This window comes from Cupressus sempervirens, chromosome 5 (assembly GCF_028749045.1).
Source record: "Cupressus sempervirens isolate cs-2001-9-10 chromosome 5, ASM2874904v1, whole genome shotgun sequence".
Lineage (NCBI taxonomy): Eukaryota > Viridiplantae > Streptophyta > Pinopsida > Cupressales > Cupressaceae > Cupressus > Cupressus sempervirens.
The window spans coordinates 269,800,951-269,826,624 of NC_143122.1; the positions used below are offsets into that span (position 1 = coordinate 269,800,951).

The 25,674-nt window shown below is 33.7% G+C and overlaps 1 pseudogene; it reads right to left on the reverse strand.

Annotated features, from left to right (window-relative positions):
* Nucleotides 1-1,333: 1,333 nt before the first annotated feature.
* Nucleotides 1,334-23,861, reverse strand: LOC149555603 (uncharacterized; annotated as a pseudogene).
* Nucleotides 23,862-25,674: the final 1,813 nt, after the last annotated feature.

Here is a 25,674-nt window from a genome sequence, read left to right on the forward strand (position 1 = left end):
GCTCGTGACATTGTAATTAATTATTAATTAATTAATTATATTGTTCACATTCTTCTACTTATTTAATTAAATTATTTTAATTAAATGGGTTCATTCTCCTAAGTATTTAAATTTAATTTAAATACTCCTAGCCTTAATGTGTTAAATTAATTTAACACATGATCCTCCATCATTCCCTTTTTAAATAAATTTTGTTTATTTAATTCTCACATCTTATTAATTCCTCTAAATCCATGATTAAATTAAATTTCATTTAATTTAATCTTAAGCCTAACCTAGAGCCTAGCCTATAACCATCATTTTCATCCTCTTAAGCCTACTTTTTCTCTAATCCCACTTAATCATTCCAAATCTCCTCTCTAATCCCCCTCATTAGCCTAAGAGTGTGCTCACACATGTGTGAAATGGCATGCCTACACACTCCCCTTTGCACTCTTGTCTCTCACTCTTCTTCTCAAGTTTTCTCACACATGTGTGACCAAACTTTGAATTCTTGACCATTTGCATGGCTTGCATGTCACCTTATGTGGCATCTATATGGATGCCACCTCACCAAGCCCTCTCTTGAGCCTATAAATAGAGGCCTTGTCTCAAACATTTGGTATCTCCCATTATTGCATTGTTACCATGCCATTTTGAATTTTCATGCTAGGATTTTCATTGTAGTTTGAGTTTTCATAGAGATTTTTAGGTGAATACTAACCATTTGGTAGCTGGTTTAGCTTTGCATTTGCATTATTGGTTTAGTTTACATGCATTTTTTCGTCTCCATTTCATTTACATCTTAGTTTAGCTTGAATATCTATTTAGTTTCTTTGTTGCATTTCATAGTTTCATTCTTGAATACCTTCAAGTATGGCTTTCTCCATAGCCATTTCTTGAGGTGTTCTTCATTTCATCTAGCCTAAGTTCATATTTTATTTTCACTCACACTTGCACATCGACTCAAGAGATTCACTCCATTGCTGTGTTTGGGAGAGCACACCAAACATACCCCCCATCTTAACACACCAACAAGACCTCTTATGGGTGCCTTTGTTGAGCTGTAGAGGTCGTAAGAAGATTGGGTTTGTTAGTTGTTTAGGGTTGCGAAACCCAAGCAAGCATTAGTTAGTATTTGTTCCTTTCATTTTGATGAATCTTTGATACACTTTCAAGATTTTTTTAACTAATGTTTGTTTGTTAACTCATGCTACTATCAGGTCACATTTTCTAACACACATTTTGGCACGCTCGGTGGGACCCACGTCCCTATTTTTCATCCAAAAATTTGTCAAAAAATCCATGATTTGTCGCTGAAAACCTTGTTTTGTCATTTGCATCGAATGCAGTGTCATCTGCGTTCTGTTGTCTTTGCAAATCGGTGTCTACGCAGATTTAGCGTCTGCACATATTGGTGTCTGTGCAAATTAGCGTTTTTGCATTTTTACAAAAAAATTCAAATTTTTTTTGTTTTGTTGTCTCCAAATTTTTGTCATCTTCGCATCGTAGGTTGTTGTCTGCGTTGTGGGTGCACTAAATTGTCGTCTCTGCCTCTAAAACTGTCATCTGTGCATTTTGTGACCTATTCGGTTGTCTGTGCTTTTTTGACAACCTCCTATTTTGGCGTTTGCACTTTTTTGACAACCTTCTATTCTGTCGTCTTTGCTTTTTTGTCGTCTGCACATTCTGTCGTCTCTATTTGTATTCTGTCGTCTGCAATTTTTTTAAAAGTATAAATCAAATTTTGACTTTTGGTGGTTTTGTAGGAATTGGATCATTTTAAGCATATTTACATGTAGAAAAAGTAACAAAAAAAGTTAAAATAAAATTTTTCCATAGTTAGCCTTCATTTTAAATTTTTTTGTTGAAGCTAATTAACTTGTTTGTTGTAGCATTGCAGATTGGAGCATTTTAAACACCTAACCTATTTTCTTGCAGATTTTTCTTAATGTTTTATTGTTCTTGAGAATTAACCTTGAAAGACATAAAACAAACCAATAGTGATTTTTATCACTAAAGGAATTTGAAGTGATTTTTATCACTTAGACTCAAAAGTTAATGAACTTGTATGGATTAATCACTTTCATTTGAATGGATGAATCTTGGCATAGAAAACATTTAGACTTGGTGTTTAAAATTGACATGAATGCTTAGGGTAGAAGCAACATTTGGAATTGGTGCATAAAATGAAGTCACACACTCTTGAATGCCCTAAAAGAAATTGACTTTATTTTCAACATCTTTCATTTTCAACATTTCATTTATGCACACTCGCTTTACTTTCTTGTTGACGAATCAGCATTTTCATTTACGTTAGCGCTATTTAAAGTTGGAAAGAACCTTGTATGTTTTAATCATGAGTGTCTTCAAGTAGATAGAAAACTTAAAGCTCCATTGGGAATGAACAAGTGTCTTTTAAACCCCAAGGCCGCTTACTTATTCTCTCCTCTCGTGCCTTTGGGTGATCTTGGGTGCACAAGAAATAAGTGGTCTTATTTTTCTTTTTTTTTAGGAGGCCTGCTTGGGGATTTCATCAACCCTTGGGACGACCTCAACTCCAGTGTTCTGGCAGAGTATAAATATCGGGAGGTGAATTGAAAGACACTTCTCTTGAAAGCATAATATTGTCACTCTTGGCTAAGCCCTAAAGAACTTTATACCTTTGGGAAGTGAAGGAGGAGATTTGGGTTATCGTCTCCCCCCGACTGTGTGGCAATATTTTTTTTCATCTATAGATTTGGGCCTCACGTACGTTGTGTATATCGAGGACGTCCTCTAGTTGATCCTTGTACATCCTAGTCAAAACTTTATAGGATTGTTGGTGTGTTTGACGTTCTTGAGTGTTTGAAACACACTTGCCTTGTACATATTTCCTTGTTTGATTTTTCATCTTAAACATAAAAATCCAAAAAAATCATAAAACATAAAAATCCAAAAAATCAAAAAACAATTTCAAAAACAACAAAAACAAGTCTTGGTTTAGATTCCCCTAGTCAAGTTTTCCAAATCACTTCCACGTCACTTCTTCTTTCCATCACATTCATCAACCTTATAAATCTCTAGTCTTCATCATTCAAACCATTCCTTGAAGTCTTAATCATCTCTATTCATCCAAATCATTTCCTCATTTTCTTAATCATTTAATAAAATTCATAATCTTCATCCTAATCATGTTTCATAATCTGCATCAAGATCCAATTACCTCATTCAATGATTCATCCTCATGATTCTTAATCCAATCCCTTGTCAAATTCATTCTTTTCAAATCAATTCTTAATTCAATCCATTTATATCTTCCTGCATAATCAATCTTCCTAATTTCATTCACATCTTCTTCTAATTCAACTTTGCATCAATCTTCTACTTTGGGCATAGGAGTATTGTCATCAACATTGGACTTTAATTCAAATCTCACATTCACTTGTTCATAATCTCATAGGATTTTTATCAAATCAAATCAAACCCTCATCAAATCATATCATATCCAATCAATATCAAATTCAATCAAATCAATATCAAATTCAATCAAATCAATATCAAGTCCAATCTAATTCAAATCAAGTCAACACAAAGTCCTAAATTTCTCCTAGTCCTAAGTTCATATTCCATCCATCCTTGAATCTTTCATCACTCTTCATCTAACATCCATGGATCCGAGTTGGCTTAATCAAATGGTTGACGATCTTCAAAGACAATATGGATTTCTATCTCCCGTTCAACCTACATATCAAATTCATCCTCAACATTTCATACCCAACTCGCATCCATCTCATGTTCCTTATTCTTCTACCTTTGACAAGGGAAATCCACCTCATTACTCTTCCACTACATACGATTCCATTCATAGCCCACACAATTCCTCCAACAAAAATACCCTTGCCATAGAAATGGAGCAACTAAAGAATTATCTCTTAGCAAGTCAACATAAAAATTCCACCTTCCATGACATGTGTCCTCTTCCTCCATGTTTCGAAGATGCTAGTCCTCATGTATCCATTGCCTTCCACTTCCACTTCCACTTATCCATCCATTCAATTTTCTTCTTCCTCTTGCACTCTACACTGGGGGCAAGCTCCAGAGTTCTTACCTTTATTGTTTCTTTCCTTAGCAGCTTTGGATGATTCTCCTTCTTCAGTGCTTGTGTAGCCCAATCTTGATTTGTCTTTACTAGATCTAGGAGATTTCAATAATTTCTCAAAGTACTTGATGGCTTCATTTGACTTGTTAATTTTTTTAGCAAACTCCTCTCTTTTTAAGTCATTCTGTCGTTGCTCATTTTGCAACTTCAATGTAGTTGTCTCAATGTCCTTGAAATTCAACTCATGATGGGTGTTCATCATTTGGCTTAGGGTGTCCAATTGCATGTTTGAAATCCTAGATAAATCTATTAACCAAAATTATTTTGTCTTCTTCAATCATGGCCTTGTCTTCTATAGCTTTTTTCTTTTGTTTAGTCACTTCACATAATAATATTGCTTGTGATTCTTGCTCCAACTTGAGATTTCTGATCTCCTCAACTTATGCTCTATTCTTATTGATGAGATCTGTAATTGCTGCATCAAATTTATAGGAGTTACCATCTACAAATAGCTTTGTGGTGTCAATCTCTTTTTTTTGAGTGTCATTTTCAGCTATCACAATCTCTTTCCTTCTCTTTAGTGAACTTCTCAAGGCATCTCTAGCTTCATTCAATTGTTGTAGTAAGAGATGTATCTCAATCTCTTGATTCTCAATGGTTTTTCCCAACTTGTAGACTTCCATCTTAAGATCTTTTCTCCAAGCTATAAGGCTTCTCCTAATGAGAACTTAGCTCTGATACTGATTGTTGGACTTACAAATGGGAAATGTATACTTTTGAAGGGGGGGTGGTGAATCAAAAGTATAAACTCTAACCAATAAAAAATTTGAACTTTAAAACAAAGTATTAACATGTAAAGTAAATGCATCCACATAAACGCTTGACACCAAATATGATTACCTAGAAACTCTCCAATGAGAAGGTAAAACTAGGGTGGGGATGATACCCACAATTCTTCACTACTGCAACAATAAAGTTCACCTATTAAGGTTACATGATTTGACCATTCTCATGATCTACCCTGTTAAAGGCTTACAAAGGATTTTTAGATCCTACCCTATTAAAGGATTTTAACACCCTATTAAAAGTGTGCCTGGCTAAAGGACTTTAGAACACTCACTTGGAATGTCACCCTGTTAAAGGATTTCTCAATGATTGTTAAATGAACCTTAATACAAAGGATTTCATTCTGATGATACAATTGTTAGAAAGTACAGTAGAATGTTTGATCTAATACACTTATAATCTGATATTATTGATTTCATATCCCAATTCAGTTCATCTCTATCCTCTCTGATTTGATATAAATTTTTTTAAACCTTGATCCTTTGTTCTGCTCACTGATTCTGCAATTTTGTCCTTCTTCTAAGTCACCTTGAATGTATGTTGATCAATTCACCCCTTTCACTGCTATCAAATCTTTGCTAGCATTACCTCTTCCCATGCATTCATACTAAATTATGGGGTCTTGTCTCCCTTTAAAAAGACTTTGGTGGCTCAGGGTTAGGTATGAATCTACGATTGAGATTCATCCAAATTTCTCGCTCAATTCCTTCCATTTTTCTAATTGGTTACATGTTGATCGCATATGGAATCAAATAGATTCTATCTTATCTTCAAAGCTTCAAGATCTATCCATATGTTAGCTCAAAAATGGTTTACATAGTTGTTTGTGCCATCATAAATAACTAGGCCAATTCTGTGTTACTCGACAGTTGTTGATACTAGTGCTTGGCACATATTATAATTATGTTTGGCTCGACACTTGAATTTTCTCGGCATTAACTATTCACTCAGCACTTCAAACTTTCTTGGCTCTGTCTATTTGTTTTTCACTTACTATTTACTTAGCACATGAGTCACTCGGCACTCATTGCAACTTGGCATGAACTTAGTAAATTTCTATCAAGACCAATTTTGAGACCAACATATTGTTGTTATGTTACAAATTCGGGCTAGCTAGGAATTGAGTTGGATCTTGAGGGATCTTGTAGAATTGTTATTGTAATTGCTATTATATTTTTTTGTAACCTAGAATGCCTTACAGTGTAGTACATTGCATATAACAGATATCTTATGAATAAAGAGTTGTGAATTGGTATCAAATCTTGCATTGTTGTATTATTTCCACTGTGTGGTTATTTGTTGGGGGATAGGAAATCTCCTTTGGGGATTCTCCTACCTTGCACTATGTTGGGTGTTATTAGAGCGAATGTTTTTCCTAAGTGTGTAGATAGATCACCGAAGTTGAGGTAGTTTTCACTAGGACCTAGGGTGAAGATTATCAGAGTGAAGGTATGATCTAGTTGATTATTGTAGAGGGTTTGTGAAGATCTTAGAAGAGACCTCCAAGAATATTGGACCCTAGGGTGATTGAAAATCTTAGTGATGTTGTGGAAGAAAGGATTGCAAAGAAGGTTAAAAAAGATTTTAGATCTAAAATGGAGGAGGTTAAGCTAGTTTTAGATCTGAGATGGCACTGATGAAGAGTGATATGATTGTTGAGATCGTAAGTCATATATGTGGTTTACCTTGACATATGGGTACTAAAGATAGTTATGAGAAAGTTGTTGAATACTTTGAAGTTGTTGGATCAAGTGGTGAGGGTAGAACTGATTGTTTGGACACACCTATGGGAAATAGGGCTAGTCAATTTGTTAGGCCTGGATCTTAGTTGAAATTGAAGCATAAGATGGAAGTTTCTAATTTCTTAGGTAATTTGAATCCTGAAGACCTAATTTATTGGATTGGATAATTGGAAGACTACTTTGAGTTAGAGGATATTGAAGATCCACTTAGGGTGAGGTTGACACTAACTAAGTTGAAAGGGCATGTTGCTCCTTGGTGGAAAGAATCATAGCAAGATCAAGAAGAATAAGGTGAATTAAAAATTACTATCGATGGATATTGATGGTGACTAAATTGAAGGCTAAGTTCATTCTTGTAGATTATGAACTTGAGTTGTTTAAGAAATTGTAGAATCTAAAGTAGAATGATATGATTGTGAAAGATTATATAGAGGAGTTCTACAAGTTGACTATTTGGTTTGAACCTAAAGAATTGTCTAAGGAGAAGGTGGCTAGATATATTAATGGTTTGATATTGAATATTCAAGATTAGGTTGGTATTCTTAATATTACTTCGGTTGAGGATGCTTATTAATATACTTTGAGAGCAGAAGAGACGATGAAGAGAAGACATCACAGTAACCGTAAAGGAAAGGAGAAGCAAGATCACTTAGTGAAGCATAAAGAAATAGTTGCCGATGAACTAAAAACTTTTGAATAGAGGAAGAGAACAAACAAAGGTGCATTTAAGAGTACTTGCTATAGATGTCATGAAGAAGGACATGGATCTTATGAATGTCCTAAGGCTAGTGATAGTAGAACTATTGTAGTGCAAGAAGATGAAGATTCTGTAGATGAACTTGAGATGGATGGGGATAACTTGTTGATTCAAATAGTTTTCCTTGGAAAGAAGACACTATAATCTTGTCAAATGAGGAATTTGTTTAGGACTTATTGTAAGTATGGTGGTAAGATCTACAATGTGATTGTAAATGGTGGTAGTATTGATAACTTAATTTTTGAAAAGATGGTTCAAAAACTTGGTTTAAAGAGGGTAAGACATCCTTGTCCTTATAGGATTGGTTGGTTACAAGATGAACATGCTCTAGAAGCGAGGGAGAAATGTATTGTTAAATTTTAGATTGGGATATATAAGGATCAAATGTTGTTTGATATTGTGGACATGAGTAGTTGTTACATATTACTTGGTAGACCTTGGCAGTATGATTGCAGAGTTGTGCATGATTGTGTCAAGAATGTGTTTATGCTTGAGAAGGGTGGTAGGAAGAATTCCTTGATTCCTTTGTGGAATGAAGAGCTCAATAGGAACCTGAGTATTGGTATCCAAGTTGAGTTAAAGGATTTTGAAAGGGCTAGATATAATGATGGAAAGAAAACCTGTTGTACACCAAAGATATATGTGAAGATGACAATTGTAGAAAAGAAGTTGCAAAAGAATAATAAAGGAAAGAATATACAAGTTGATGTGGTGGAGGACATGTATGTGATGAACTAGTTCAGGGTTTATGTGTTGAACCTTGAAAAATGTTCTTCTAGCCATTAAGAACATCTTTTCTTCTCACTTAGGGTGTCTGATGTAGGAGCATCCTAGGGAAGTCAGCAATCATGTATGATGGGGATTCATGCTTAAGTTTTGGAGTTATGATTTGTGTGGTTGGGGGATTTTTCAAGGTACATTGGGTAACCTTTCCTTATGTGAACATAGAGATTGGAGTTATTGTGTTGAAGTTAAAGTTGTTTTACCTTGCAGTTGGAGCTATATTTTCTATTTTTTGCATGCTAGTTGTGGGATGTGTAGCTATGTATCCTTAATGAATCAGATTTTTTGCATTTAATAGGTTAAATAGGACCTAAAATTCTACCTTTAGTTAATATCTCAAGTCCTAATTTATTAAGAGTTGGGAGATATCATTATTTTCCTCGGGTATCGATTTTTGGCCAGTTTTTGCAAAATGTGTGGAGTGTTTCATCTTGCACGGTTTTGTATGATGAAATGTGATCTTTTTAAGTTAGGGAAATATTATTATGTCATGTGTGGACCTAAATATAACTTGGTATCAATTTTTATTCATATTTTCTATAGTTTTGGATTACTTTTCCAAGGTGGACCTATAATGTAATTAAATGCTTGACTAGCCAACTTGTGGCTTGCTAGCTATATAAGGAGCTTGAGTTCATGTAGAAATCATAAATGGAGGATTATTATTCTGGATCATAATTTGAAGGACTCACTATCATCAGTAGAGGAGTAGCTGAGATAATGAATTTGGAGAAGAGCTAGTGGCTGCGGTTTAGAAACAAGGAGGTTTTTTGGTGGCTTGCAAGCACAAGTTGAGATATTAGAGGTTTCTATCAGATTGTTGTTATGTTGCAGATCTAGCCTAGCTAGAAATTGAGTTAGATCTTGAGGGATCTTGCAGAACTATTATTGTAATTGCTATTTTATTTGGCCATAACCTAGAAGGCCTTATAGTTGGGCACATTGCATGTAACAATTATTTTATGAATAAAGAGTTCTAAATTGGTATTTGGTCTTGAATTATTATATTATTTGTGCTATGTGATTATTTTATGGGGGCTAGGACATCTCCTTTGGGGATTCTCTTGCCTTGCACTACGTCAATTTGGTATTTCCCTAATTTTTTAATTAAGCATCAAAAGTTGATCTTCTAACTGTATGCATTAAAGCTAAAGGAGATGAGTACAAAGAATTAGTTTCCACACTTTTCATTGTCTATTATTAGCCAACAAATCCCATAGTTCAACTTGTATGATATATAATAACAAATTTAGAAATTCTTGTTTCCTAGTGTGAACTTAACAAATATTTTATTGTAACCTCATCCAATTATAACATACTTTGATATTTACAAGTACAATATTTCATACAATCATGTAAAATTTCACTTTATCATTTGATCCTACAATATACTATAAATTTTATTTCCACTCATATTATTCATTCTCGTCATTTCATATTTATCATTACAAGAAAGAGTAAGGTATAAATATAACACAAAATTCATTACTAAGTCAACCAATTAGAGTTTCCTAGGTCATGTGTAGTCTACCAGATGATTCAACCATCCCCTTCTGAGGAGCTAGCCTCCTCTATCTCAACCACCTCCTCATCTTATCATTCCTACAACCACTCAAACACTCAACACATAGGATAAGTCAATATCCGCATAATAAGGCTATAATCAAAAATTCATAAAACACTTTAACTAATCCAAATTAATCATTACTAATATGTTCATATAATGAGATAATGTAACAACATTATCATTAACATCGTGATTCATAAATATTCATTAAGGCATCATATAATTTCCACAAAATTTTAAAGCATCTTTAACCTAGTAATCAATGCATTGTCTAATTCCATTAAAATATGAAATTAATGTATTTAACATAAATAATTATCTTTTTCAATTGATATCCACAAATATAATTTGACCAAGAAAAAGGTCTTCAAAGTCACCAACCAAGAAAAATATCAAGAACATCAAAGGTTGGGTTGTGACATCCCTCTCCATTGGGAAGAGATATCAATTTGACGTCTAATCAATCACACAATACACCCAGATATCTAATAAGATGAAGTCACACATAAAATATCCAAAAGAAATAAGAAAAAGGTCCATGCACATCCTGTGCATCATCCTCCTCCAAGTGGTAATGCCAAAAATTTATCCCACTAGACCTTGTACTACAATACATCTCTTTCGTATACTCAAATAACATTATAGTCAATGAGACAAGTGAGCTCCTTGACATCAACCCTGAATCATGAAATTTTGAATTGAACATGAAAAATTTAGTTATCTTCATGTCTATGATCAACAACTACATTTTTATGATGTGGTGTCATAGAGGATTTTCCCTCTCTATAGTTCATGTGTTGTGGACAATCCCTAGCATAATGTTCATCTCCATGTTCAAAATAATTGCCTCAAGATCCTTGTCTGTACCCTCTAATTTATCCTTCCAATTATAACATATGTTCTTATTTCAAGAATGCCAAGTGAAATTCCTTCCAAAAGATCATTTCCCCTTCATTTTCCGAATCTATTGATGTCCACTATTCTCCTGTTTATCATCCTAAAATTTCCTTTTGAATCCTTGAGAGTAGTGTATTTTCACCAAGATTGCATCCTTCTACCTTTGTTCCTATTTGAGGTTCTTCCTAAGTGAATAATCCATTTCTTTGGCTTGTACATGTCTACCTCATTGTATATTTCTAGACATAATCCCATAAAAAACTTATGGAACTTGAACAATTCATCATTCTGGTATTGAGATACATATTTAATCAAGTGATAGAACTACTCATGGTACTGAGTAATTGTCTTAACTCCCTATATCAACTTGTAGAGCTCAGTATCCTTCTTATCATAAAATAACTAAGGCAATCACCTCTTATAAAATAGATGCAAGAATTCTTCCCATGAGATCTCACCATAATGTATCTTCTTCTAAGCCATTACATTCTCCCACCATATTGTTGCTTCACCAACTAGCTGACAAGTGCCTCATACTACCTTTGATTTTCCTATAAAATTCCAGAAAGGGAAATATTTTTCCATGGTAGCTATCTATGCCTCGACATCTTCCCTGGGTTTCTTGCCATTGAAGGTAGGATAAGTGACCTTTCTTGAGGGCCTTGCTTAAATCAACTACAATTTGAATTCTATCAGTAACATTCTCAACAACTCAATGGTCAACTTCCATCTTTTGTTTCTCCTCATTCCTCCTATCTTCCTTCAACTTCTTGTGTGCCTATGATAATTTATCTTCTTCATTTTTATTCTTCTTCTCTTCATCTTGCCTATGTGGGGCCTCTAGGTAGTGATCCTCATCCTTCTTCCTAGCTTCATCCTTGCCATGTCTACTTTTCACATCATTTTCCAAGGTATCCATATGACAAACTTGTTTTTGCAATAAGGCTCCTTGTTGGTAAAAAGGGCTAAAATCTTATTCAACCTCTCGTTAGATCTATCATTTTGTGGACCATTGTTCAACCTATCCCATGTCTTACTTATGGTGGTTAGGGTAACAATTCGACACTTGCACCCAAAAATAATTATGCACTTAGTACAATATCCCAAGGCCCCAAGGTTTAACACTTCTCTTATACCACATGTTAGATCCCAATTCTACTAGATATTGTCACCTAATCAATGAATGTTAAATGCAAAAAAGTCAAGTAAAGTCAATGGTTGACTATAATAGTCAATTCAATAATTATATAAACTACACTAGATTTTGATCTACATGTTGAATGAAAAACTACATAATTAATTACATTTCATAAGCCACATGTCAACCAAACTATCAAACATATATCATCACGTGACTATGTCATTAATAAAATACAATTTAAGAAAGTAAATCTACACATCAAACTTCATTCCAACATAGTAATACATTATACATAACTTTGAAGTGTCATTTATTAATGAGCATCATAGAAAATGTCAACCTACACATTGAACATGGAACAATATGTACATCATTCAAATACCATATCATGAAAGAGAAAGACATATATATGAAAATAAGAAATGCCCTTAGACCTTAGTGTCTATCTGTAAGTCCCTATCTCCCTAGCCATTGGACATTGTCTATTTGTTGTTTGAGATAGGAGTGTGGCCCAAGTTCTTCTACCGCCATACCACAAAGAGGCTAGCTTCCTTGAGGTTCTTCCTGACATGAATAAGACCCCAACCCTAGTTAGAGAAGCCTATCAACCCATAACAAGAGGATCAGATGGATCTGGTGCAGTCGTGAAAGTAACTACAATCCCAAAATATTACCTACACATAGAACATAATTTGTGGAAGTAGTAGGGAAATGAAATACACAAAAATATCTAACACATGCATTAGCAACTTTGGTCAAAGCACTTAATCCAAAATTATTGATAAAAATAAACAAAAACAATGTATCCATTTCAATTTAGAATGACTATGTGATAGAAATTTAAAAAAAAATAATGTATCCATTTACATCCCTCCCCGATTATCCACTCTTGGCACCCATCTCATAAGGTAACATAACACACTCATGTCTAGTTCATTAGTTAATACTGGCTCACATCCTTGTCAATTAATAATATAGTCAACAACATTAATCAAAATTGTTGTTATGTAGCATATGTTCTACTCCTTAATGAACACAATTGAAGCATATATTCAAATAACTAATGTAGCATATTTTTTTATCAGTACCAAGATGAAGTAGTCTTTGTTTATCAATAAGATAATGGAACATCTATCCAGCTAGACTAGTGTAACGTATATGTTTATTAATATAATAATCAAGCATTTACCATAATGTTGTAGTTCAACTTATCCTTTGTTTATTAATGCAATAGTAAAGCATTTGCCAAAACAATTAAGAAAACTTCAACATATATGTATATATAAAAATATATATAAATCATTGTTCTTTTCCAAAAAGTGGTTATGTGTAATGTGTCACGCTATATTAAAATCTGATTGACTAATTTATAAGGAATGCATTACCTATATACCATTTATGATGCAGAGATACAATGTAATTACATCACTTTTATGTTGAACACAATAGATCTAGACACCAAAATAGTTTTAACAAATGGAAACTTAATTAAGTACATCCCTTCTATGTTCAAAAGTCACAGGGTCATTCATATGCTGACATCAATATTTTGTTTTTTTTCTAATTTTGTGTGGTCCATTCTAATGGACATGATATGATTAGGCTAATTAACCTTTCAAGGAAGACTTATAATGTAAGATCAATGCATGATTACATATAATACATTGAAGTTATTTTCTTGCAAAAGAGAAGGAAACATAACCTCTTAGTACCTACCAATTAATTGTAACTTGTTTATTCATTTGCATACTTTCACTCTTCTCAAACCAACTGTTCAATTTAAGGCAAGAAATTCTTCAAATTGGTGTAGCTAGTTAGTTACACTAGAGCTATCACTATGGTACATATCCATATGTACATCATTCATTTAAGAAGAATGTTTAGATATTGAAAATAAAATATTTCTAGTACATTCATTGGATTAGTTCTAAGATCAATGGTCACAATACCATTTATCTAACTAAAGAGAGTAACTAATTCCCAAAGTACCAATATAGCTGGAAAATTCCTCCTAACCACTCGTATTTTAAAGAATTTAGTTATCATGTAGTTTATTTTACAAGGGAGCATTGACACAACATGTTCTACAATGGCAAGGCTCTATATATCATGATGTGGAGCCTAATCAGACTTAGAGGTTAAGTTTTCCCCACTTTATTTAGCATAGTTTTGCCCCATATTTTACTACAAGGGTTTAGAGGCAACGCCCCCAAGTTGTGGTCAAGGGATAGCACCCCTTGTGGAGTCCTGGGGTAGAGCCCCAATGCACTTCTGCAGATCTCATGGGACTTTATTACTGTAAAAGGTGTCAACTACTATTTTTCTATTGGATGACTTAAATTCTAGCCCTTATTTTGTAAGCGACAAGAAGCTTGTATAAAATGTCTTAGGTTCAGGGATTTCATAATGTATGATGAGATTGTAGCTACTTGAACTGGTATTGAGTTGTAAGGGATTATGCTTTGTAATTGCTGGATAATAATAATATTGATCTTGTTGTTGGTGGACATAGCCCAAGGATTGGGTGAATCACGTTAAATATTTGTGTCTTATGCTCTCTTCTATGTGATTTATTATTTTATGATATTAGTTATATTTGCAAGTAATTATTATTTCTATCTATGGTTAATCCTAACACTATAATCATCCCTAAATAACATCCAAACAACACAATTCCATTTTAAGTAGTAGTGGTAGGGAAGTATTCGAGGATTAGGCGATATCATTGATGAATAAATGAACTCAACATGATTTGCTAAAGGAATGATAAGTGTATCATTTAATTTTAGAACCTTATCATATCAATCTTTAGGAACTCACATACATTGTGTGATTCACTTGAGGCATATCCCTTTTAATCCTCTAAAAATTGATCCCTTGGAGAAAGAGATGAATATGCATGCAGGTTGTAAGAATACAAGCATAGGAATTGTTTATATATGCATGCTACAGAAGGGTTCAAGCACACATCCATTACAAATATGACATTTTTCAACACATGGGCCAATACAATACAAAAATGCTCAAACATGTAGAGTCAATACAATGCAATTTACTAAGCTACAATTTAACTCAACCTATCAAGATATTTTCTCAAATTTAATTATAGTTTCAGATATCAAGAAAAAAACTTTAATGCAAAAATATAAGAATAGGAACCTGGTAATTCTAGATAGTAAATGCCAACTACAAGTTTGGTTCCCTTCCTATCTTGTTGTCATTTCTTCTCCAACTCTCCAAGACCCAATGATATTCCCAAAGAATATTGCCAAGGCTCTTTTAACTACCTTGTTGTCTGTAGTTGACCCAATTTGGTGTTTTCCTAAAAAAAATTGGACATAAAAAATTGATCTTCTAACTTAATGTGCTAAAGTTAAAGAAGATGAATACAAGGAATTAGTTTCCACACTTTTTATTAGTTGTCATTGGCTAACAAATCCCACACTTCAACTTGTATAATTTTTAATACTAAATTTAAAAATTCATATTGCCTAGTGTGAATTTAACAAATATTTAATTGTAACCTCATCCAATTATAACATCCTATCATGTTTACAAGTACAATATTTCATACAATCATGTAAAGATTTCTTTTAGCATTTGATTCTACAATAAATTATAAATTTCATTTCCACTTATTTTATCCCATCTCCATCATTTCATAATTACCATCACAAGAAAGAGTAAGGTAGAAATAAACACAAAATTCATAACTAAGTCCATTTAGAGTTTCCTCAGTGGTGTGTGGGCTGCCAGATGATTTAACCATGTCCTTTTGAGGAGCTAGCCTCCTCTACCTCAACCACACCCTTGTATTGTCATTCCCACAACCACTTAGACACTCAAAATATATGATGACTTAGTATCCACACATTAATGCTATAATCATTAATAGATAAAATAATTTAACTAATCCAAATTAATAATTACTATCATGTTCATATAATGAGATGATGTAGCAACATTATCATTAATATCATGATTCATGAACATTCATTAAGGCATCATATAATATCCACAAAATTTAAAAGCATCTTTAACCTGGTCATTAATGCATCATCTAATTCCCATTAAAATACAAAAGTAATAGATTTAGCTTAAATATTTCTCTTAATCAATATCTACAAACATAGTTTGACCAAGTCAAAGGTCATCAAAGTCACCAACCAAGCAAAATATAAAGAACATCAAAGGATAGGTCATAACAATATACAAGGGTAAATGTGAGTCAATAGAAGCTTCTAGAAAGAGTTGATATTTTATCTTTCCTCAAATATTCAACAAAAATTGTAAAACCAAAAACCAAGTTTCAGCGGATTCAACCAAAATTTACAACCACACTTAAATAATGTGCCAAGAAGTATCGTATATCTAATATGCTCAGATAAATCATGTGCCTAAGTCCAAAAAGATCCCATAAACAAAATCAAAAGATGTAATTAAGAATTTCTAGGTGAACACAAAAGGACAACATGGATTACAACACTTCAATGGATCAACCAATACATTATAGGGAGAGAAGTAAGAATATACAAAGCAAGATATTCAGATATTGCATGAAGTCTTTTTGTCATATAATGGTTGTAGACTAAAAAATTAGTGTACTATTTAGATTTAGAACCAAAGATGATGTATATAAAGTTCTACGTAGACTTTGCAAGGCTTGTATATGTGAAAGGAGTATCTAGAAACTATCTCTAATCTTTCTAGTATGACCTAGAACATTTGACCATAATCCTATGAAGCATTTATAAAAGAAGATAACTCAAGAATGGTTGAAGTTAAAATCTTTATTGAAAACCACAAATTGACCATGGATTCAATCCAAGGTAGACTTTTTCTAAATATGGAAAAGATGTTTGAGATGAGTTTGAATAATAATAATCAAATCCCTTTACGAGCCCAAAGGTCTTTGGCTAAAGGTCAAATTGAGAAAGTGATCACAAAGAAACATCAAAGAAAATGTTGCTCGTAGAAATCTAAAATTTGAAGATATTCTCATTCTCTAGTAAACAAGGTTTGAAAGCCTCCAAAATTGGCAAAAAGAGTACATGAATTCAATTATGAAATTAAAAAAAAATGAAAAAAGGGAGAACACCTTTCAACACTATAGTAAGTTGTGAGCCTCTTATTCAAGAGTTCTTGGGTTTGAGTCTACTCGATCCGCATGCAGATATCAGATTCGGCCCACCAATCCAAACAAAAAAAAAAAAGAAAATAATTTAGTTTAAAAATAAAAATAAACACAATATTATATAATAAATAAGTTGAAATATTAACATAAAAGAAACTATTGTAGATCAGAAAAATCTTCAAATAAACAAAAAAGATAGGTAAAAATGATCACATAATTATATCTATTCACTTAAGTCTTTTCGTTTGGAGTCACTTTTTTTTACTGATAGAATGCTTATCATACAAATATATTCTTGTGTAAAAGTAAACAACTTGTTACTAGTTTATTTACATCATTAGGAATCCCCAAGGCTAAATCATGATAATTAGATTATCAAATCTTAATCTTGGGTCATTTTTGCACTTAAGGAACCAAACCAAGCTATATTAATATGCATAAAAGACCAAAAACTTTCAAAATGAATTTTTTAAAATATGCTTGTGTTTATCTTGTCAATCTAGTTATTTTGAGTCATTATAGCCTACAATATTTTAAATTTCACAAAGGTAAATTCTAATTCATTATGAATTTCTAGAATTAAATTCTCTAGGGTGAAATATGACATGCATCTATGGGCATAAAGATATTCATACAACATCAACATTAAAAGCTTATTGTATTTACTCTTTATTTTTTACCACCACCTAGGTAATCGAGGTTCAACTAAAGAATCATATGTAGTGCTTGCCCCTAGTTTGCATTTTTGCTATTATTGCCAAACTCTTTTAGGCCAGTTTTATGCTTGATTATTAGTAGTATTGTTTTGAGATTATCAAATATTGATTCACATTCAGTTGATTATATGATGAGATTACTTGGTACCCTATACTTCACGTATGCATGATGATTATTTAGTGATTTTGATTATTAATGATGATTAGTTAGATAGATTATCATGTGTTTTCTTATGGATACTTACCCCATACTGCATGTGTATGGTGTGCGTGTATGTTTTCTTTATGTATGGCATTTCTGATGTGGTTAAGGAAGCGAGTGGTAGTCATCTGCTAGTCGGGATCTACATGATGCACCACTTCCTGCCATTATTTGTTTAACTTAGAATATTGTGTTTGTACATGTCTAAATTTTATGTAGATTGTAGATACCAGTATCAACTTCCTTGAATTGTCAAGATGAGCATATCCCTATTGCATTATCTCAATGGTAAGAGAGGGGAGATAAATTCTAAAGTCCAAATCCTAAACCTTTAACCTATTTGTCCTAGAAAATTAGGACAAGTATTTGAGTTGTTTACCTTTCGAATGTGTCAAATGATGTTGATTCATGATTATAACCCTTTAGTTTGATCTTGTATGTGTTTTTCTATGATGTGTTTTCATTTTTTTTTTAATGAGTCCTTGGTGATTTTTCTATTAATTAAGTCAAATTATGAATGAGATTATGGAGCTCAACATGGAGCTTAAGTATGCTCATGAGACATTGGATGATACACAGATTGCTCTTCGTGAAGCAAAAAATCACGTTAAGGTCACAAATCAAACTAGGGAGCGTGAGAGTAAAGAGGGGCAGGAGTTTTTCCAATAAGTAATTAATGAGCTTGATAACATTAAATAGATTAATGACTTGGATAGTTTTCCTAAAAGACCAAGTACCAAAATTTCATATCATATTTAGCTTGTAGACAACCCCTTGTTTGAAGTAGATGTCGATTCAACTTCCAGTAATCCCCTTTTTGAGATAAATGTGGGAGCTCTTTTTTATTGTCACAAAGAGGATGATCTTGAATTCATAATTTTGGATCCAAATATAGTTCCTAGGGGTGAATCTTGGTCACAGGATTAGTGTGGTGAATTGACTACGGTCGCTCATCCTTTGATCAACCCATATATGGTTCCAAATTCTAACCTATATATGAGTTGGATGGATTTCATACATCAACCATTGAATAGATCTTGGTGGAGGATTGATGAGAGTTGTGTTTTCATCATAGGGAATGGTTTTTCAGCCTCATTCTCATTTATAGAACCTATGTACTTAGGGGTTCTCCAGATTGATGATGACAGTATGGTATTTTATGTGCCCACGGTGTTGATTTCAGCTATTGAGCAGCTTGTTTCTTACATCAACAATTAAGGTCGGATGGTCACCATCTACTATGATATACATAGCTCTTTGATAGATTTCTATCTCATCATATCTGATGGTCATGACCTAAGTCACAAGGTTCGAATTCGAGTTCAAGTTCGACAGCTATGAAGTTCAGATGAAATTCAACGAGTTAAAAAATGAAAACAAATTCGACATTAAATTCAACTTGTGTAATTAAAAAAAAAATTAAAAAATATGCAATTTATTATTACATGTTTATAAGTTTCATGCAAAGAAATAATAATATATTGAATTTATTTATTATTATTATTTGTTTATGATTTTATTTATTATCATAATGCTATTTTTTACTCTTTTCTGATAGATATTATTATGCTATTTATTATTAAAAAAATTGTTGATAAAAAAGTAATAAAAATAACTTTTAGTTTGCATAATTATAATTTTATAAAATATATAAATCTAATAATACAAATCATATTCATTATAATGGCCTTATCAAAGATTTAAAACCGAAACAAAAAAATATTAAAACCTAATAATATATATCGTATCTATTGTAAAAGTATTATTAAGGACTAGCTGAATGTCATCGGCCCTCGACTTCACCGGAGCAAAATGCAGACGACACAAGAGAAAATGCAGACCATTAGACATGAACGCAGCAAAACAAAGACGCGGTTGAAGATGGAAGATGCAGTCAGTCGGAAATGTCAGACGCCAGACAAGGGAGCTTAAGCTGACGGAACTCGAGCAACAGACGCCAGACAATTGAGCAGCAACAAACGCCAAAAAATAACTTGAGTATTACATCATTTCCTGCAAATGGACAAAAAAAAGCGCCGTAGGAATTTATGACGAATTTTAGCGAATTTTTTACCATTTTCAAAGTTTTGAGAGTGCTTACACAGCAACTTTATAAAGAATTGTCAAACATAAGAAAAAAAGAAAGAGGGATCGTTGGCAGTGTGGAAAGAGTTGCATGCAGTTGGAGTGGCAGTTGAAAATATAACTGGAAAACTATCGATTAGATGGCAACTGAGTCTCCTCCTATGTGGGTGTGAATGTTATATATATCTTCTCTTTCATATGAAAAGATAAAGATTGAATAAAAATGAAGATCTAACGTGGTATTTCAGGACCTCAGCAATGTTAGTTGTCATATTAAATAGGAGGCGTACATTGAAGGCATGTTAGATATTCAGAGCCTCTGTGGACACCAAAAGAACTACAAGCAAGGGAGTCAAAAACAAAATAGTAGTAGGCTGAAGCGATTGTAGAGCATAGACAACAGGAAGACCTCAGCAAGATAAATATTAATTGGAAGAAAATTTGAAAACTCGATCACACACAGCTCACTATGGAAGGATATACAAGTGACCAAAGAAAAGGAAATCTTTGTCTTCACAAAGGGATAGCGAGGGGATATACCCAGCAGCCACGAGGTTGATAGTGTGGTTTCCAATGATATAATCAAATAATGGGAGAATAATATCTAAACAACCCATCGCAGAAGGAAGGAAATACTGAAGAAAAAGGGAAAAAAAATGGAGCACGGGTTTACCTATGCTAAGAGGACCACACATAGGTCAAACATCCAAACCATAAGGCTATTAAGGGTCCACGTCATCAATAGAAGACTTTGACACGATAGTGACATGAGTTAAATTACTAACATCTAAATTAACATATTTATTTGTATTTCTAAATGTACTATAAGAGCTCTGTGCCTTGATCTTTTCCTTCGAGAATGTTATTGCAGAAAAAGGGAAATTGATTCAGAGGGAGTCTGACACATCTTCAAAGGCAACCTTGGATGAGGAGTTCAGAAGATTGATGTTTAGAGGGAGTCTAACACATCCATCTGAAGGAGCGGATAGAGGATATGTTTCAGTTGATCTTGGAAGATCTTCATCATATCAGAATCAAAGGGAGTTTTGACTTCATGTAAACTTTTGGTATCATGCATATGACTGCATGATTTAATAGGCCTACCACTTGTGTACATCATGGGGAAGTGACAACTTATAAATGATGATCACTTGTATTTGCAGAAGTTATTGAAAGGTGACGATATTACAATAACGCACATTTTTATAATGATGGATACCTCATGTTATCTATGCAGATTGTGATAGATTATACTTTGCATGGTGGATGTTTATATGGTACGCACTATGCGAGAGTGTGTGCACATACCTTATAAACATTTTTTGAATACATGGTGAATGTAATGGAAATTGATGGTCTGGAGGCCATTACTTAGAGTGCTTGGTGAATATCATGCAACTTAATGTTCAGGAGACCATTACTCACACTACTTGGTGAATATCTTGCATCTCAACATTTTGAAGACCATTACTCAAAGAGTATTTGGTGAATATCATATATTGTAAAGTTTCTACAAATTCCATTCTTAAAACTCATACTTCTATAATATCATTTATATTGTTGAAGATGATCTTCTTAATCTTCTGAAGATAGGAGGAGTTATCGCCTTTAACTCTGATTTGAATTTGTTTTATACCTACAATAAATTAGTGTAAGTATTATTACTTGAGGGAGTAGACTTATGTTTATTGTGTGTCCTCAAACTAAAATAACACCTATGTTTTATATCAAGACCAAAGGGCATGTCCCTTAAAGGGACATGACCTTCTCTAGGTCAACCCTAACACCAGTTGTAGAAATCAACGCCTTAAGCAAATAATAAAATGTTTAACTAACATAATAATTTGTTATAGTTAGTACAAGATATAATTTTTGCAAGGATCGCCACCCATTCTAATGCCAAGTCTAGTGTATATATATGCTTTCTATGATATAAAGGGAGAAGATTAAGGTGTAGTTTGCACTTCTCAGACTAGTATGAATATCATGGTTAATATTTAACATATATTGTTATTTTGGAGACCAATACTCAAATGTTATATCAAAATGGTGAATATCATTTGTTGATATTCTACAGACTATTGCCTTATTTAATATACAGTGAATATCAAGTGTTGATATTCTGTGGACCATTACTCAAAGTTTTGGTGAATATCATGTTGATATTTTAAAGGCCATACTCATGATATCAAATGTGATATCAAAATGTTGATCGAAGATATTCTTATATTACATTGAGGTTATATATGTCTTGTGTTTATCCTCCCTAGCTAAGAGGGAGTGTTATTATCACTTACTTAATCATAATAAACAAATGTTATTCATAACTAATGAGTGTTAAAGAGACATGTCTCTACGGAGACATGCCTCTTAAATAACATTTACATATGCAATGAGAATGTTATTTTGGAAAACACGAAAGTTACAAACAATGTTAGTACATTTACATCCTCTAGGAAAATCAGCATTCTTAAGAAGCATATGGACAAGTTATGTACAAAAAACACCCTTAAAGTATTTAAGTAGCACCTTGCAAGAAAAGTCTTGTAGTCCATTTGATGAGATTGTGTAGCCTGAACTTATAAGGTCATTTGAAGTAGAAAACTATTAATGAATCCAACTACCATTGTAGAGAATCGTAGAGATACACTTGATGGCTCAAAAATCAGCCAACTGAGATTTTAGTAAAGATAAGATTGATTAGCACTCTATAGGTTGGGGGAGAAAGAGGTCAAATTCTCCAAATGATAAAATTCTAGTAGCTTTCAGTTCACGTCACATCGATATTTGATATTAAATCTAATTGAATGCATGGGCTTAGATTTCACTGCCAATAAGGTTGGTCTCACTACAACAGTTTAGTTATTTTGATTAGTAGTCCTGGTTCAATTTTTCAAACAATAATTTGTAGAGCTTGTTATCTATAAACAAAAAAGTTTAACCTTCTTCTACTTACCCAATACATTTATTCTCTAAAATCGTGTTAGGATCCATATATATAATATCATTGAAGTGTAACCTAAAACCTCCCATTTGCATAGGGAAGTGCTCTATCACTAAATGTAATGTGTGAGTCTTCCAGAAAAAGGTCAAGTGTAATGGTAAGCATGTCTTCTGTTTACAAAGACCTCATGAACAAGTAGCCCACAACAATTAAAAGAAATTATTTGACCCAAACATGTAGTTAAAAACAAATGATATAGAAGATTCCCTTACCTGAGCCACGTCTTGATGAGCAATAGCATTATGGGCATCCACCACAGCCTTGAATCCCACAGTTGCCTTGACATCAATATCAACATGAACAAGACCAAACCATTCTTCGTCCAAACCCCCATAGAAATTATGAAGATAGACTATGTTTCCCAGCTCGATTCCAAAATTGTCGTCCAAAACTTGCCAATTCAAGAGATTATAGGTGGCATATGTGAGAACATTAGGCATGCATAGGCTTGAAGAAACTTTGCAGAATAGAATTGCCACTTTACTGGGAAACACACTTATCGAAGATGGGGCGCCCCATACACAGCATGCATGATGAATGCCAAAACCAAAATTCCTCTCTAAATCTTTGAATCCCCTTCTACTAACAATTTTTGGTAAGAAAATGGGGGTAATTTCTCAATGGTTTGGCAGAGCTTTTGGCCATGGTCAAAGACAACAAGAAACTTGGGGAAGTCGTGTAGAGTTTCCTCCCATGGTCTAAATTATGGGTGTGAGAGATGAAATAGAGGATTCATGACTCACAAAAAACCTCTTTGGCCAGAGACCTCAAATAATTGAGTACCATAAGAAGATGAGTTATTCACATTGCCTTTTTTTATGCACAGGCACTAATCCTCTTCAAAATTTGAATGCCTTTCTTACTGACGAGCTTTGCAAATTGCCTTGAGGTGCTTGTTGCTCAACATACTACCATGGCCATAGCCATAGTTTAGTGACTCTTTACTCCTTACGCTTGTTTGGTAGGAATATTTGAAAATATCATCTAATACCCAAAATATCAAACTTGTGTTTACAAAACTTTCAGTAAATAAGGACAAATGGCATGATGATAGAATAGATCTTTTGACATGGAGTGTGAGGGTACTTTTATAGTCACTTAAAATAGGAACCAAAAAAATTAATTTGTTTTTCAATAAATAAATGTCTTTTATATTGTCATTCATCAAAATATTGATTACACCTCAAAAATGTTTAGGTCAACTAATGTTTAAAACAAAATAAATAGATTACACACAAATTAAAATCATTATATTGTAAGAATTGTAGAGACAAGATATGATCAATAGGAAATGAGCTCTGTTAGGGTTTGTACAACCTCCATCTGAGTCCTTGTTGGTTTCAACTATTTGTCATATTATTGTGTGAATATTTTCATTTATAATGAGTCCGGCTTTCTCTAGCCCAGTAGTTGATGTTGGTGCTGGAGTTGCTATTGCTACTAGAGTTAATGGCTCTGCCAACTAAACGCGCACGCAAGTTTGTTCCCAAAGTATTCCATGAGGTAATTTGTGTCTTGAAATTATTTTGAATGCTAAGGAGTTTGATAGTGCATACACCTAGTTAGAACAAGAAACCCTTATTGGGTATTTTGTGAGTCGTACTCCTTCTGAAAGGATGCTACAGGAATGGGTTTACAAGCTTTGGACACCTTAGGGTGTTCGCCTTGAAGGCATTCAAATCCTTACCAAAGGCTTTATTCCTTTTTGCTTTTGCAATGCAAGCCAAGCCAAACATGTTTTTGTGCGAGGCCCTTGGACTGTAAGGTCCTCCCTCCTAGTTTTTCAATGTTGGTCGCAAGATTTCTCTATCTCCAATGATAAAAAACTTAAGGTACCTATTTGGGTGGAGTTCCCTGGGCTTCCCATTCCTTGCTAGTCTATTTTACCTACTATAGCACAAACTGTTGGCAAGGTTGTTTTCCTTGAACCAGACAAGTTTTTCAATGCTCGTCCCCAACATAGGGTTTGTGTTGAGGTCGACCTTTCTAGGAACCTCAAAGATACAGTGGACATCCAGCTAGGTGGTACCACCTTTACTCAGAAGGTGCTTTACCTTAACCTTTCGAATACCTGCTACCGCTACCAGTCAACTGAGCATAAGATTAGAGATTGTCCCTTGTTGGACTATAATTGCCCCTCTGCTTCAGAAACTAAGCCCACTCCAGCTGCCAAGAAAGATGAATAGACTATTATGGTGAAAAAATGGAAAGGTTTAGCTATGGCTAAGGTGAACTTAGTGCCTATGGATCATGGTAAATCTAGCTCAAGCCAGATTCCCCATGAAGCCCTAGTTCCTTTGCTCCCTCTACCTCCTGTTTCAAACCTTAGAGGCTACGGGACAATGGTTGTTCATACCCTGAATCCGCATCCTCTTTTGACTCGAGCGCCTCAAGCGGCATCAATGATTACCTAGAAAAAGCTACACCGATCTCAGAGTCTAGATGGCCGCGATCAATTTTTTAATAATGGGGAGAAGCTTCAAAGGGTCACGACTATTGATGACCCCTCTTTTGAGCCTCCTTTTTTGCATAACAGTTTCTCCTCTCTTGGGGACAAGGATGACATGTAAGCTAGGTTACCATGAATTGCATGTCATGGAATGTGCAGGGGATGATAGACCTCCCTAGAAAATATTTTGTGCATGATACCAAATGTTGGTTTGATCTAGATGTGCTTTACCTCTAAGAAGTTAAAGTTGTTGGGTTTCTTCTTACCTTAGCTTGTTGTTTTATTTGGCCA